This window comes from Bos grunniens, chromosome 8, assembly GCF_055505025.1.
Source record: "Bos grunniens cultivar Pamir isolate PY7600 chromosome 8, Bosgru_T2T1.0, whole genome shotgun sequence".
Lineage (NCBI taxonomy): Eukaryota > Metazoa > Chordata > Mammalia > Artiodactyla > Bovidae > Bos > Bos grunniens.
Genome location: NC_141172.1, coordinates 93,783,485 through 93,800,438, shown reverse-complemented (window position 1 = coordinate 93,800,438; position 16,954 = coordinate 93,783,485).

Sequence of the window (16,954 nt, the reverse complement as noted above, 5' to 3'; positions counted from 1 at the left end):
CTGATCAGTGAAGGTGTATGAAGAAACTAAGCAGGACCTGGGAAAGGATCATCCAGGAGAACTGGAGGGAATGATTTTCAGAGCTCAACAAGGCTGAGAATAAAATCAACACATTGCACACCTATAAAATTCACCTTGTATAACCTAAATGGGCACACCTTTTAGTTGTTAAAAATATTTTAATAAAACAAAACAAAAAAGAAAGAAAGTAGATTTTTAAAGCAGCAAACAGGACACTGATAGAATTACTAGACATGACATTTAGAAGTTATTCTGACTGTATTTAATATAGTTCAGAAGTTTGAGAAAAAAATCATGTCATTTGAGATACATAAAATTATATTTAGAGATATATATTTATAAATAAATATATTTATTTATATTTATAAGTATAAAATTATATTTAGAGATATTTTAAAAATATAAATTCTAAGACCTAGTAATGAAGTGTATCTAATATGAATCTATCCAGTATACTTTGGGTGGAATTAAAGTAATTGGACCCTGCAGAAGGAAAGATTAGTGAACAAGGAATCAGAGAAATAGTAACACTTTAAAATAAAACAAAGAGAAAAGGAATGAAAAAAAGTGAACAGACCATTAACTGTGTGAGACAGCTTTAAGTGATATGGTATACATATAACTGGAGTCCAAAAAAGAAAAAGCAGTAGTAAAGACAAAATGCATTGAAATAAAATGTATTTTAAGTAAATACAAAATGAAAAACATAAATAATATTTAAATAATGGATAGAAACTTTCTAAACTTGATGAAAAAAATAAATACACAGACAAAAGAATCTCAGTAGCCAAAATAATGAGAAACAGAAAGAAAACCACACCAAGATTCAGCAACAAACTGCTTAAAAATCAGAAAAGAGGTACCTTATGTTCATAAGAGAGAGGTTAGTACTCACTGCAAGCCTGAGATAATGAAGAAACCACAACATTAAAAGTACTGAAAGAAAAAGAGTCACTATAGTATTCTATAATCTTGTTGGATGGCATCATGAACTCAATAGGCATGAGTTTGAGCAAGCTCTGGGGAGATGGTGAAGGACAGGGAAGCCTGGCGTGTTACCGTCCATGGTGCTCCAAAGAGTCAGACATGACTGAGAGACTGAACTGAACAAGATCAGAGTTGTGTGCTATAGAATGTAGAGAAAATGACTTTAATTTGAAAAAATATAAAGAGCAGATATTAGTATATGATATTCTTCCCTAAAACAACTAAGTAAAACTGAGTATAATTTTGAAAATACTTCTTCATTCTCAAGATATTCTACCTAGATTAAAAAAAACATGTATAACTGTGGCGGATTCATTTCGATATTTGGCAAAACCAATACGATATTGTAAAGTTTAAAAATAAAATAAAATTTAAAAAAATATTCCTAGAGAAAAAAAGTTGATTGAATAGATGGGTTTTTACTTAGGGTTTTCAAAAAGTAGTTATGTTTCCAGTATAGGACTAGCTATTTCTGTGATAGTCATTTGCCAATGAGTTATACTGCTTTCTATGAAAACTCTAGTTTACAATAGTGAGACGATTCATTCAAAATAATAGAATATTTACATATCTATTGACTATAGAAAGGAGATTGTTGTTGTTTAGTCTCCAAGTCTTATCTGACTCTTTTGTGACCTCATGGACTATGGCCCAGCCAGCTCCTCTGTCCATAGAAAGGAAGACACTCATTTAATTCAAGCTGCACCCTACTTTGTAGGCATACATTTCAAAAAGGGTAGCAAGTGTTGGGTAAGCCAGGATATACGTTTACTTGGTATTAAGATTGGAGCTTGATTGACTGTAGGTACACATACCAAATGTCTTTGAGAATAAAATTCTGATAGCAGAACTTCAGTCATCTGAGATCTGAATGTACTGCAGTTTTGGGAGGACAGATGTGAATCAGGTCAAAAACCTTCTGTTTTTAGGAACATCTTATAAACCTGATTCCTATTTGGAAATTACTTATAGTAAATAAATGTGTACATGAGGTATCCTAACAGCCCTTTGATAATTTCTGCAAAAAAAATTTATTTGCAGATTTTTTAAAGAGAGACCACCAATCTGCTTTAAGGTTTTCAAATGGAGGTGGAGAGGAACGAAAACAGATAATATAGAGGAGACGATTTTCATTACTCTTGCAATGCTAGAGTACCTTTTAAGAAACAGTTAACAAATACTCAGTTGAATTGCATTGTGCCTGAAATGCTTTCCCCATTTAACTTTACTTCTCTAAAATGAATTTATAGAATCTGGGAACAAGGAAATGAAGATTTTAAAAGATTCTTGGTAATTTATAATACAATCACTTTCCATGGTATCTGTATATTGGAAGTGATCTTTTAAAACAGTTTTTCATTCTTGTCTAATGCGAGGAGAATTGTTAAATAATCATAGTACACTTATATTGGGTCATTATTCACCTTTTAATATGACATTTGTGATAAATTTCCACTAACCTCAAAATTACATTTACATTATTTTAGAATGACTAAGTGATAACAAAACAATTATAACATTATTTGAAAGGTCAAAATCTAAACCAAGATAACCTAGACAGAATTGAAAGACTGAAAAGAAATATCAAAACATTAACCGATATATTAGATACTTTTTTCCTACATTTCTGAAGTACTCAAATTCTAAAATAAATATGCAAAAGGAAAAGTATAATGAAAAAGAGAAAGACACTGAAGTAGGTGTCAAATTATATTAGGAAGATTAACTCAGAGTAAAATATGCTAAAACAATTTAAACATTACAGTGGTTGTCTCATGTGTCTAAATACTAAACATTAAGACTGAGGTGTACTGGTGCATCTTGTCTAGTTATCCATAGAAAGCTACTATTTCTGGTAGGCCTGGAGCATTTATGATCCCTACTCTCTAAATCTTGTAGGTTAACAGTGTTAATTATTTTTGGAGTGAACCAAGATAAAGAATTTGAGTTCTTAGTCATATTAATATAATCTCAAAATAGATTTCTGATCCATGGTCCCTAGAATAGAATTGTCACTAGATGATGATATTCTTATTTGTTGAGGCTTTGAACTGACCTAAATCTTAGCTGTCCTCTAATCCTTCTCAACCAACTCCTGGTCTTTTAGAGTAATCACTCTGTGGTTCCATGCTGTGAGATTTCATTCAGGCACTCTTTTACTGTTGTAACAGACCTAAAGAAACATGTGACTTTTTTATTCAAGACAGAAGTTAAGCTCTCTAATTTTCTAGAAAGATCCCTAACTGTCTAGAATTCTTTTTCACTTTTATTGACTTGCTTACTTGAAGGTCTAATATTTAAAGTTCTAAGATTTTTCATTGAAAAGCAGATGCCATCTATACTCTAAATTCTCACTAGAGGATATAATTCTGTTATCCTCTCCAGTTCTTCTAAATAGATCAATTAAGACAATTGATATTGTGAAAAAATAAGTAGAGTTACCAACTTTTATGCTGTAGGTTTTTTAAACTCTTATATTCAATTAACATACCACATGGAAAGGTGTATTATTTTAGCTCACAAAGAGAAGAGTAATTGACAACATGTGAGGTCCTAGTCTGTATTTGGCACTTCAAATAATTTTTAACATTTATCTTTCAGAATAATTCAAAATTATTATTGATATTTTAACAGTGAAGAAACTAATTTGATATTTCAAATTTCAAGTACAATTTCAATGTCTTGTAGTTGGTAAATACCAGAATTATTATTTGAATCCTTATCTTTATTTTTTAAATAGGTATTTAATTTACTTTATATGAAAAACATTTTCAGACTACTATTGTTGTGCTGTTTTTCAAGGCAGAAAGTGTTCCAGTTATGCAGTTTTTTCCATACAAAATGAATGAAGAACCCAACATCAAAATGCAGTTTTAATTAATTTTAAATCCGTATCTTTATGGTCCCCAAACCTCTATTTTTATTGCTTTGTGAAAATGCTTACATAAGTATGAATTTTTAAATAAAGCACAATTTAAAATGATACGCTCAAGTTTTTTCAAGGACCCATATGATAAAGACACACATAAAATGTATATTTTCCTCTGAAAACATTGAAGACTTCATCATCTTCCACTTATGAAGACATTATTCTAATAATGAATTCATATGAAAAAATATTGAAAATTTCTCTCAGGTTTGGTGTAGAGAATTAAGGTCTCAGTAGTGGAATTTGATTAATTATATAAATGAAAATTCAAAAACTTTTAATACTTTTTTTTTTTTTTTTGCTTTGGACTTCTGAGGATCAGACTAACCCTCATGATTATGTCTTCCCTTTGTTACTTTTTTTTTTTTGGTTTCTAATCCTGTTTTTATTACAAACATCTTTAATTACATGTATCCTCAAGCTCTTATTGAACATAGTTTATGTGTGAATGATATATAAATCACCAGGCGTTCTTTCTCCAGATACTTTTTTTTTTTCCTCCAGGTACTTTTTACTTAAAATTTTAGTGAACTCAATACTTCTCAATACTCAAATGCATAGCCACTGAAAGCAAAAGTGTTAGTTGCTCAGTCCTATCTGACTTTGCAGCCCCATGAACTGTAGCCCACCAAGCGCCTCTGTCCATGGGATTCTCCAAGCAAGAATACTGCAGGGACCATTTCCTTCTCTAAGAGATCTTCCCAACCTAGGGGTCAAACCTGGGTCTCCTGCATTGCAGGCAGATTCTTTACCACCTGAGCCATCAGAAAAGCCTAAGTCTATTATTTATGAGGCTCTTTTGCATTGCAAACTACTTTCTTTTCCTCACAGTCTCTCCCATGGAAAAATTTGAGATAAAAAAATTTAGTTGTATCCCGGTCTTGGAGATGATGCCTGGTGGGTTTTTATATTTTTTTCCTTTCACATAAATAAATATATACATATTTTCTAAACCTCTGAGCAATGGTCACCTCAGCTCAATATTTGTATATTTATTGATGGTATGTTTTTCTCTTGAAAAATTTAAATAAAACTTCTCTATCTTACCTTCTGACTGAGTTTTAGTCATTCATACCATTCCATTCTATTACCTGAAAGAATTCTCATTTTTGAATTTCATTTGCATTTTATTAATAAGGCCAGAAGATGCTAAACTTCAGTTGCTCCTTCCTAAAAAGAAATGAGAGAAAGAGCAGCCATGATTAGGCAACCTGTCTGTGCATGAATAATCTTAAGAGGCATGAAGGAAATGAAACATGTTAAAAAAAAGATCAATGATGCAACTCTAGTTTCACATGATTTGTCTTAAAGTTGACACTTACTCAAGAGACTCAGCTTCTTTTGGAAGCTAATTTAGCGCTCATTTTTATAAACTTCTTTAGTCCTTAAGGTTGTGAGTCAGAAACTTAGAATTCTCTAGAGAAGTCCCCACTTCTGTTCATTCCAAAACCCCAATTAACCAGACTTAACAAAAACCTTCCCTCGCCATGTATTTCTTGGAATTTTCTTTGAACACATCTATTTGATGACTTCAGCAAAGTTCTCAAAACACTTAAACTTTCCCAAAGAATTAGTTTTTCTTTGGCTTCCACCGATAATGCTAGATCAGTGCTAATAAAATCCTAGTAAGAGAAAGTTATTCTACTTCTTTAAATTATTTTTATCATCCATATCCTTGTTAACTCAAAACTACATAGAAACAATTTTTCTTTATACCAGTATGGGTAAAATTTAATTAGCATATTGCATTTCAAAACAATAATTTTCTGTGACTTTGCAGTCTTTATAACCTTTCTCTCTAATATTTGAAGAATAATCTAGCCTTAATTTTAATACTGTTGGATATATTAATTTTATTTTAATATTTTGAGATTTTGATAAAATGATCATTGGTATCTTTGTCATCTGCTTTCCTTCTACTAGAAATAACATAAGGTTAACCTCTAGTGATGTGATTATAGAATGGAAAGAAATAAATTGAGAGAATTCTTGATACATTTGCAAAATTATTTTTCCAAGCTTAACATTTTACTGTGCTACTGCAGTATTTGCACAGACTATTTTTTGCATATTTTCTAGAACCAGAAATGGTATCTACTTTTCTATTTATATAAACCATTACTTTGTTTTACTTTTTGTTCCTATGATTGCTCATTAATTTGAATATTATGTCTATGTTTATGTATTACTTATATTTACCTTTTTATTATTCTTGTCTCTTGGTATTTTGATAGTTTTCCTCTTAAATTGTATGAACTCTTAATTAACACATTTGTTTCTGTAAATACTTTTCCAATTTGTAGTTTTCCTTCTCATTTTTGACATGCAGTTTAAATTTTCATTAAGATTTTCATTTTATCCCTGAAAAATATGAATGAAATTTCACCTATGGTTTTATTTAGTTTTGTTTCATCCATATGAAAACTATGTTGTTTTCTCTAAAGTTGGGTTGATGTTCATTTTACTTCTGTTTCCAACCCAGTGATGATTATAGCACTGTATGAGGCCACTCAGGTTATTTTGGGAGAATTCTTCTTATTAGAAAGCTCTTTACATTTAACTCTACATATATGCAACCCTCATTTTTCCTTGTGTAACAACAGTATATATGCTCGTTTTTTCATGACAGCTTTTCAGGTACTTCCAGATTGCTGTTTCTGATTCTTTCTTGTACCAGGCTACACTTTTGTTGTTCTTCAGCCATTCCCCATGTGTTTTGTTAAAATATTTAAGGACATACATTGCCAAAGAGAATATTTTAGGATTGTGAGATTCTCTGTGATACAAAAGGACTTTGGCTCCGCAATATATTGCTGGTATTGATTTTGCTAATTCTACAGGAACAAAGTGTTTTCTGTCATTTTGGAGGCAGAAGAGTGAGATGGTTGAGAACATTAGATTCTGAAGTTAGCCCAGTTTTGTCAAGCACTACCTCTATGACCTCAGTGAGGTCACTGAAACTCTCTAAGCCTTGCTTTCCGTGTCTGTAAAATGAGAAACTTAAAAATACCTAATAGTGTTCTGAGAATTAATGAGGCAGTACATATAAAGAATTTGATGTAGTTATGAATGCATAGTAGTTATCAATAATGGTGCTTACTAATCTAATTACATTTATGATTTAAGATACATACCTTACCTTGCAGTTATAAAAAGAGATGGCTTTAGAATTGGATACTCTGAATTCCAATTTCCTGACTTGTCGGTTGGTGATCCTGGGGAAGACATTTAAGTTGCAATTGAGTATTATATCTACCTTGTAGTGTTGGTATATGGTATAGTACTTATGTTTCTTGGTATTTAATAGGCACTCTATAAAAGATAGTTAACGTTGTTATATTTGATTACTGGTCAGTTAGTTTGAATATACTTAGTGCTGTTAGCACTAACTACCATTAGTGCTATAAATGATCATTTTTGGTTCATTTGGATAAATAAAAGACGTATAATAATCCTGCTTCAATAAGATACTATAAAAATCAGCAAAAAAAAAAAAAAAGTATCAGGATCACTGCTGCCAAAAATAGAATCTATTCCTTGATGAATTGTGGATAATACAGGTTCCTTGTATGAGACAAAATTGTAAAACTTACTGAATTTGATTACACAAAGCCTTGACAAATCATTTAATTCCATAAAAATCAGAGGAGGCTCATTTTTCTTGACAAGTGTGTTTAAGTCAATATACTTCAGCAGTTACACTCCCAGGCCAATAAGTTGTGGGGGAAATAAAAATGGGTGATTCATGGCTCTGATAAGTCATGAGCTCCTGAGTGAAGTGGCATTTCTGCAGGAACTTCCTTACTGGTCTCTCAACTTTCACTCTTGCCTTCCATCAGAATATTCTGCAGACAATGACACTGTGGATCTTCTTAAAATGTGATATAAATAAAATCACTACTCTGCAAACCATCTAATATAAAATGTTATTCCAGCTATGTTTCTATTCTGATTCATTGTTATCTACCCCTTACTTGTCAGATATTTTCTTGAATATCATCACTTGTCAGGATCCAGTTTCACATTCAAACTAAACTGTGAAATAACCACTACTTGATATTTTATGAGGACTGTGTTGTAGAGAGTGAAATTTATCTCCAGATGAGAGAAGACACTGCTGCAATCTGACTGCATGTTCTCTGCTTTCACATTCAGCACAAGTTCCTATGAAAAAAAGTGAAAACTATTTGGAAGAAGCAGTGCTCATATTTTCAAGGGTCAGAGCTGTCACTCCCATCCTTATATTTGGATTTTTCATTTTAACTAGGGCTGAGATTGGAGAAGGAAATGGCAACCCACTCCAGTGTTCTTGCCTGGAGAATTCTAGGGACGGGGGAGCCTGGTGGGCTGCTGTCTGTGGGGTCACACAGAGTCAGACACGACTGAAGCGACTTAGCAGCAGCAGGGCTGAGATAGCACTTTCTGCTTCTCCTGAAGTTTGGGCAGAGGGGCAGGGTGGGTAAAGTGGAGGGTATGGAAGGAATACATGATGTCTAATAGGCCAGCATGGCCCAGTTCTCTTCTCACTGCAGATGCATATGTTGAATGCTACCAGATACCAAAGGGACAGTATTGATAAACTGTTAGTTGTGATGATTTCTAGGTAATGTTTAATGTATGGCAAAAGCAATACAATATTGTAAAGTACTTAGCCTCCAATTAAAATAAATAAATTTAAATTAAAAACAAAAAATAAATAAATAAATAAAATGATGTGATGTATTTATTTGAGACTTTCAAATTTGAAAAATTACTTGCAAATTAGCACAACCATGAAAAATTTCCAATCAAAGATACTGGTTTGTTTAACCCTAATGTCCTTGTTCATATCTGTGTTATTTTCAATATAAAAATTTTTTCAGCAGATCAGCTCATGTTATCTACTGTTAGAAGCTATCTACCCTGTAGCTACTATTAGAAACCTTGGACGCCTACGTATTCCAATTTCTGTAATAGAGGCTCACACATCTAGGTAGTTTGCTTATCTGAATTCCCAGAAAGAGAATGCTGATTAGTATGTACACCTTTATTATTTAAATTGTTATTTATTGTTTTATTATTTAACACCATTCTTTGTTTATTTGCCATGTTTCCTCTTACTGCTCCTGATCTAAGAACTTAACTTGTGCCTTTTAAAAATATCATTGTAGATTTTGTAAATTTGGAGTGATGAAAAAAATCCCAATATTTATTGAATCCTATGTAGGTGTTTCAGGATTCTCCTTTATTGTGACTCAATCCATGATTGTCCTGGACTTACTGAACACTATAGATAAAAGAACTCTCCACTTCAAAAGGTAGATTGTTCTATTTTCAAAAAATCTAATGATACTTTTTAAAAAGTCACTTTACTGATATTGATTCTTAAATTCCCAGGATGAAAATGAACTATCTGCATGATTTTATGTCTTCTGGGAGTCACAATTCCCAGAAACTGTGGAAAATTCTGAAAGAGATGGGAATACCAGACCACCTGACCTGCCTCTTGAGAAACCTGTATGCAGGTCAGGAAGCAACAGTTAGAACTGGACATGGGAACAACAGACTGGTTCCAAATAGGAAAAGGAGTACATCAAGACTGTATATTGTCACCCTGCTTATTTAACTTGTATGCAGAGTACATCATGAGAAACGCTGGGCTGGAAGAAGCACAAGCTGGAGTCAAGATTGCTGGGAGAACTATCAATAACCTCCGATATGCAGATGACACCACCCTTATGACGGAAAGTGAAGAGGAACTAAAAAGCCTCTTGATGAAGGTGAAAGAGGAGAGTGCAAAAGTTGGCTTAAAGCTCAAGATTCAGAAAACAAAGATCATGGCATCTGGTTCCATCACTTCATGGGAAATAGATGGGGAAACAGTGGAAACAGTGTCAGACTTTATTTTTGGGGGCTCCAAAATCACTACAGGTGGTGACTGCAGCCATGAAATTAAAAGACACTTACTCCTTGGAAGGAAAGTTACGACCAACCTAGATAGCATATTGAAAAACAGAGACATTACTTTGCCAACAAAGGTCCATCTAGTCAAGGCTATGGTTTTTCCAGTGGTCACGTATGGATGTGAGAGTTGGACTGTGAAAAAGCTGAGCGCCGAAGAATTGATGCTTTTGAACTGTGATGTTGGAGAAGACTCTTGAGAGTCCCTTGGACTGCAAGGAGATCCAACCAGTCCATTCTGAAGGAGATCAGCCCTGGGATTTCTTTGGAAGAAATGATGCTAAAGCTGAAACTCCAATACTTTGACCACCTCATGTGAAGAGTTGACTCATTGGAAAAGACTCTGATGCTGGGAGGGATTGGGGGCAGGAGGAGAAGGGGACGACAGAGGATGAGATGGCTGGATGGCATCACTGACTCAATGGACATGAGTCTGAGTGAACTCTGGGAGTTGGTGATGGACAGGGAGGCCTGGCGTGCTGCGATTCATGGGGTCACAAAGAGTCGGACACGACTGAGTGACTGAACTGACTGACTGACTCTACCTATAATTTAAATAAGCAAGGTGAGAATATGTAGCCTTGACGTACTCCTTTCCCAATTTGGAACCAGTCTATTATTCCATGTCTGGATCTAACTGTTGCTTCTTGATGGGCATACAGATTTCTAGGAGGCAGGTGAGATGGTCTGGTATTCCCATCTCTTGAAGAATTTTCCACAGTTTGTTGTGATGCTGCAGTCAAAGGCTTTGATGTAGTCAATAAAGCAGAAGCATATGTTTTTCTGAATTCTCTTGCTTTTTCAATGATCCAAAGGATGTTGGCAATTTGATCTCTGGTTCCTCTGCCTTTTCTAAATCCAGCTTGAACATTTGGAAGTTCTTGGTTCATGTACCGTTGAAGCTTGGCTTGAAGAATTTTGAGCAGTACTTTGCTATTGTGTGAGATGAATTCATTTGTGTGGTAGTTTGAACATTTTTTGGCATTGCCTTTCTTTGAGACTGGAATGAAAACTGACGTTTTCCATTGCTGTGGCCACTGCTGTTTTCCAATTTGCTGGCATATTGAATACAGCACTTTAACAGCATCATCTTTTAGGATTTGAAATAGCTCAGCTGGAATTCCATCACTTCTGCTAGCTATTGGCCTGTAGTTTTCTTTTTTGTGTTGTCTTTGTTGTGTTTGGTATCAGGGTGATGGTGGCCTTCTAGAATGAGTTTGGAAGTGTTCCTGCCTCTGCAATTTTTTGAACGAGTTTTACAAGGATAGCTATTAGCTCTTCTCTAAACGTTGAATAGAATTCTCCTGTGAAGCCGTCTGGTTCTGGGGTTTTGTTTAGGGGAGATTTTTGATCACAGCTTCAATTTCAGTGCTTGTAATTGAGTTGTTCATAATTTCTATTTATTCCTGGTTTAGTCTTGGAAGATTGAACTTTTCTAAGAATCTGTCCATTTCTTCCAGGTTATCCATTTTATTGCCATATAGTTGCTCATAAATCCTGTGTATTTCTGCATTGTCTATTGCAATCTCTCCTTTTTCATTTCTAATTTTGTTGATTTGATTCTTCTCTCTTTTTTTTTTCTTGATGAGTCTGGCTAAATATTTGTCAATTTTGTTTATCTTCTCAAAGGACCAGGTTTGAGTTTTATTAATCTTGACTATTGTTTCTTTCATTTCTTTTTCAATTATTTCTGCTCAGACCTTTATGATTTCTTTCTTTGTACTAATTTCAGGGTTTTTTTGTTCTTCTTTTTCCAGTTGTTTTAGGTGTAAAGTTAGGCTGTCTATTCTATGGTTTTCTTGCTTCTTGAGGTAGGATTGCATTGTCTATAAACTTCGCTCTTGGGACTGCTTTTGCTGCATCCCATATGTTTTGAGTTGTTGTGTTTTCATTGTCATTTGTTTCTAGAAATATTTTGATTTCCCTTTTGATTTCTTCAGTAACCTTTTGGTTTTTTTGAAACATATTGCTTAATCTCCATGTGTTTATGTTTCTTATTGTTTTGTTTTGTTTTCTTGCAATTGATATCTAGTCTCATAGCATTGTGGTCAGAGAAGATGCTTGATATGATTTCAGTTTTCTTAAATTTATTAAGGTTTGATTTGTGACCCAAGATGTGCTCTATCCTGGAGAATGTTTCATGCACACTTGAGAAAAAGGTTTATTCTTCTGCATTTGGATGGAATGTCCTGAAGATATCAATGAGATCCATTTCCTCTAATGTAGCATTTAAGACTTGCATTTCCTTATTAATTTTCTGTTTTGATGATCTGTCCATTGGTTTGAGTGGGGTGTTAAGGTCTCCTATTATTATTGTGTTACTTTCAATTTCTCCTTTTATGTCTTTTAGTGTTTGTCTTATGTATTGAGCTGCTTCTATGTTGGGTGCATAGATATTTACAATTGTTATGTCTTCCTCTTGGGTTGATCCCTTGATCATTAATTTTGTTTCTTTCTCCCAAAGTCCTAAGTTTATCCCTTCTCACATATATTTTAGTATTTGGTGAACTACTTGATGTTTTCCTTTCATATGGACATATTATAATTATTATATGTAATTTTAGAGCATACTGAAGAGGTTTTTATAAACTACATTTTAGACACAAGCAACAAACTATAGAGGAAATACAAATGTCTTTCCCCATACCTGTTATTTAGTTATGTATGGAAGTGACAGTCTAACCAAATCTTTGCTTATGCTCCATCTCTTTTACTATATTTCTCAAGCACAGAATTGCATATATTATTGTTTTTAAAGATACCTCAAGATAAAATAAAAACTTAGCAGGACTGCTTATCTACCAAAATAAAAGAGCATTATAGAGCATTAACAATATAAAATCACCAATATTTATTGGACATTTAGAACATCCTGCTGCTGCTGCTGCTGCGTTGCTTCAGTTGTGTCTGACTCTGTGCAACCCCATAAATAGCATCCCACCAGGCTCCTCCGTCCCTGGGATTCTCCAGGCAAGAATACTGGTGTGGGTTGCCATTTCCTTTTCCAATGCATGCATGCATGCTAAGACGCTTCAGTCGTGTCCGACTCTGTACGACCCCATGGTCAGCAGCCCACCAGGCTCCTCCATCCCTTGGATTCTACAGGCAAGAATACTGGAGTGGGTTGCCATTTCCTTCTCTATTAGGACATCCTAGGTACTATTTAACAGAGTATAAATGGACTTATTTAATCATATGAAGAAATAATAATTACTTGTTCGGAAGAAAGTAAGATATTAAGGGCTTACTTTTACAATTTAGATATTATAGTCTTTTGGCCTTCACTGGTCGCTCAGTAGTAAAGAATCATCTGCCAAAGCAGGAGACTAGATGTGAATTTGATTCCTGGATTGGGAAGATCCTGTGGAGAAGGAAATGGCAATCCACTCCAATATTCTCGCCTGGGAAATAACCATGGACAGAGGAGCCTTGCAGGCTACAGCCCCTGGGGGTCACAAAAGAGTTGGACATGACTTAGTGACTAAATGACACTAGTGTTTTACTTTAGACATGTCTTCTGTATTTCAACTCTCATCGACTTCTCAAAGGGCTAGAAGAAAAAAAGTGCTTTCCTCTACTGATACATCTGATTCGATTCCTTCAAGGGCAATGAGGCTTCCATTTCTCCCACTGGCACTACTCCAGTGGCTGCACTCTTCAGACAATAGAGATTATCTCAATCTGGGGCTATCCTTGTCTTATCCGCCAGTGCCCAACACCCTGCAGCTGTTCAGTTCATTGAACAATTTGATCCTCTTTTGCCACTTTTTATCCTCTTATTGACATTATTGTCAGTTCCCAGTTCTGCTTAGTTCTCCTGCCACTTAAGAGCTGTTGGTCCAGTGCTGGGTAAGAAACAAATCCTCATTTTGACCTGGTCTCTTCTCAAAGTCCAAGAGGAATTCTCTGCCACCATATCACTTTTATCTAATTGGGTTAAAAATTAGGGTGCATTACAGAAGAACTGTACAAAAAAGATCTTGACGACCCAGATAATCACGATGGTGTGATCACTGACCTAGAGCCAGACATCCTGCAATGTTAAGTCAAGTGGGCCTTAGAAAGCATCAATATGAACAAAGCTAGTGGAGGTGATGGAATTCCAGTTGAGCTCTTTCAAATCCTAAAAGATGATACTGTGAAAATGCTGCACTTAATATGCCAGAAAATTTGGAAAACTCAGCAGTGGCCACAGGACTGGAAAAGGTCAGTTTTTATTCCAATCCCAAAGAAAGGCAATGCCAAAGAATGTTCAAACTACAGCACAATTGCACTCATCTCACACGCTAGTAAAGTAACGCTCAAAATTCTCCAAGCTAGGCTTCAGCAATACATGAACCGTGAACTTCCAGATGTTCAAGGTGGTTTTAGAAAAGGCAGAGGAACCAGAGATCAAATTGCCAAAATTCGCTGGATCATGGAAAAAGCAAGAGAGTTCCAGAAAAACATCTATTTCTGCTTTATTGACTATGCCAAAGCCTTTGACTGTGTGGATCACAATAAACTGTGGAAAATTCTGAAAGAGATGGGAATACCAGACCACCTGACCTGCCTCTTGAGAAACCTATATGCAGGTCAGGAAGCAACAGTTAGAACTGGACATGAAACAACAGACTGGTTCCAAATAGGAAAAGGAGTACGTCAAGGCTGTATATTGTCACCCTGCTTATTTAACTTCTATGCAGAGTACATCATGAGAAATACTGGGCTGGAAGAAGCACAAGTTGAAATCACGATTGCCAGGACAAATATCAGTAACCTCAGATATGCAGATGACACCACCCTTATGGCAGAAAGTGAAGAGGAACTAAAAAGCCTCTTGATGAAAGTGAAAGAGAGAGTGAAAAATTTGGCTTAAAGCTCAACATTCAGAAAACTAAGATCATGGCATCTGGTCCCATCACTTCATGGCAAATAGATGGGGAAACAGTGTCAGACTTTATTTTTTGGGGCTCCAAAATCATTGCAGATGGTGACTGCAGCCATGAAATTAAAAGACGCTTACTCCTTGGAAGGAAAGATATGACCAACCTAGATAACATATTGAAAAACAGAGACATTACTTTGCCAACAAAGCTCCGTCTAGTCAAGGCTATGATTTTTCCAGTGGTCATGTATGGATGTGAGAGTTGGACTGTGAAGAAAACTAAGCGCCGAAGAATTGATGCTTTTGAACTGTGGAGTTGGAGAAGACTCTTGCAAGTCCCTTGGACTGCAAGGAGATCCAACCAGTCCATTCTGAAGGAGATCAGTCCTGGGTGTTCTTTGGAAGGAATGATGCTGAAGCTGAAACTCCAGTACTTTGGCCACCTCATGCGAAGAGTTGACTCATTGGAAAAGACTCTGATGCTGGGAGGGATTGGGGGCAGGAGGAGAAGGGGATGACAGAGGATGAGATGGCTGGATGGCATCACTAACTTGATGGACGTGAGTGAACTCTGGGAGTTGGTGATGGACAGGGAGGCCTCGCGTGCTGCAATTCATGGGATCGCAAAAGTCAGACACGACTGAGCGACTGAACTGACTGACTGACTGTCTAGGGGACTCTTTCAACTAACCCCATTATGTAAAAAATCCAAACAAGTTATGGTAACTAATAATAAAACCACTTTTCTAAATTATGATATGTATTACATCAAAATAAAAAGTAGTAATTTATGAATGGAGTTCAAATGAAAAAATGCCAGTGTAGTTCACTTATACAATGTTGAGTCAGATATCTTCTTGAAGAGCTACTGCTACTTCAGATATGACAGGTATGCATTTCTATGTTTATATATGATGTGGTTCATTTATTTACTAAAAGTATTTTGAGCTTCTGTGACATTTCATATTCTAGTCTAGGTCTTCAAGATATTGTAGGGTAATAAACAAGTTCTTACCATGAAAGAGAACATTATGTGTTGGTGGACACAAATAGTAAATAAATGAACAAATTAAAGGTAAGTTTATTATTATTATATATACATGTATAAAAATATATTATTCAAAATCCATACATTTAACTAAATTAGTGACATGTAACTCATTTTTTCACAAATAAAATTTATAAGAAGCAAAACATACAAAACAAACAAAAAAGAGTTTCTGTGGTTGAAGTTACACTGGTCTGAAAGGAAGGAAGAAGCAGTGTCCCTTTAGTATCTTATTTACTCTTGCTCCTTCAATTTGGTTTTTATAGAATTCCAAGGGGCATAGTTTGAAAACTACCAATGGAATAAATAACAATTAATGTTAATAATCTGCATCTTAAATAATTTTCATACAATTATAAAATAGTAATTAATATATTGATTACTTTATGCCAGATACACATGTAATTTCTGTATTCATAGCAATCCAAGGGAGTGAGGACTATTATCATATAACATATGTGTTATCCTTCCTTAAAAATTTGGTAAATGTCACCAGTAATCATGATATCAGTAGAGAAAATCAAAAGCAACTATTTCAATATATACAGGGAGTAAATTTGGTAAAGATCATTAATAATTATTATATAAAATATTTGAAGTTCATAAAGAGCAGGTAATTTCCTAATCTTGAAAGGAAACTGTATTCCAAAAGTCTATAGGAAAGTACTGCTGCTGCTGCTGCTAAGTCACTTCAGTCATGTCTGACTCTGTGTGACCCCATAGACGGCAGCCCACCAGGCTCCCCCATCCCTGGGATTCTCCAGGCAAGAACACTGGAGTGGGTTAGGAAAGTCCTATTCACTAGTAATTAATCCATACAGCTTCTATAGTCTCATTAAGATTGGTATTAATGTAAGGATGCCTACTCTCACAGCTAATATTTGATATTAGCTTGGTAGTACTGGTCAAAATCTTAAGACCAGAAAAAGACAGAAGTAAAAAAAAAAAAAGAGATTTAAAAAATTTTAAGACCTCATTTTAAAAATTAGTAAAAAGTTTGGATATAAGATAAATGGAAAAATAGTTCTCTTTACATTAGCAATAAATAATTAGCATATGTAATAGAAATAAATATAATAAAAGTAACAAATTATAAAACATCTGAGTTTTATCCTAACTGAGCATGTACAGGACCTTTATAGAAACCATTTACATTTAAAAT